The sequence below is a fragment of the Benincasa hispida genome, chromosome 9 (genome assembly GCF_009727055.1).
Source record: "Benincasa hispida cultivar B227 chromosome 9, ASM972705v1, whole genome shotgun sequence".
NCBI lineage: Eukaryota > Viridiplantae > Streptophyta > Magnoliopsida > Cucurbitales > Cucurbitaceae > Benincasa > Benincasa hispida.
In genome coordinates, this window is record NC_052357.1 from 21,342,925 (window position 1) to 21,343,830 (window position 906).

Genomic DNA, 906 nt, shown 5'->3' on the forward strand with positions numbered 1-906 from the left:
CCTCTAATGCCATTAAACGTATGTTGCGTTCTTTTAAAGGACTGTTGTTTCTTGGATTCATGGTTCTTTCTTCAAGAGCTTCACCACTTCACAATGCCACTGCGTGACATTGCTCATTTCAGGGGTTTTAGTGTTGCTAGGCTGCCATCTGCGATGCTCTATTCAATCCACCAAAAAAATTCTCCATCTGGATAGTCAGTGGTAATCCATGGTTCTGGCAATTTTTGACCAATCCCTTAAAACGCTCCCATGCGGCGCTTAAGGTTTCAGCTTCTTCTTGCTCAAAGTTCATGATCTCATGACGCATCCTTGCATTGGTGGTCGGTCGGAAGTATTTTTGCATGAATTTCTCCACCAACTTCTCCTAAGTTGTGATCTCACCAAGCTCCAGTGAGCTTACCCATTGCTCTGCGTCATCACGCAAAGAATAGGGGAACAGAGATAGCCTGATTGCTTCTGGGTGATTCTAGGAATAAAAAATGAGTTACACGTTTCTAGAAAATGCTTCATGTGGGCGTGAGGATCTTCTCCACGACCACCCCCAAATTGTCCAACAGTTTGGAGCATTTGTAGCATCACAGATTTCATCTCGAATCTTGTCCCGTCTGGCGTTGGGTATATGATTCATGGTGAGAAATCATACAATACAGGAGACGCATACTCTCTCATGGGACGTGTACTACTGTTCGCCATTAGGATCGGATTTTACGTAGCATAAGCTAGTTGTTGAGCTAAGTTCTGATTTGCCTGTTCGTCCGCCATTTCTTGTTGCCTGTTTTGTTGTCTGAGAAGTTGTTGCCTTAACCTTCGATGACGATTAGATCGGTTTCTTCGTCGGATGGTCTTTTCAACTTTGGGGTCGTATGTAAGTTCAGGAGTGCTCTCCCTACTCATAAACGTTCACAA

At 44.0% G+C, this 906-nt stretch overlaps 1 non-coding gene across 1 annotated transcript; it reads left to right on the forward strand.

The window, feature by feature from the left end:
• Positions 1–203: 203 nt before the first annotated feature.
• LOC120087468 lies at positions 204–310 on the forward strand. Its single transcript, XR_005484609.1, has one exon. It is a non-coding gene; the product is annotated as a small nucleolar RNA R71 (small nucleolar RNA).
• The last annotated feature ends 596 nt before the right edge of the window (positions 311–906 follow it).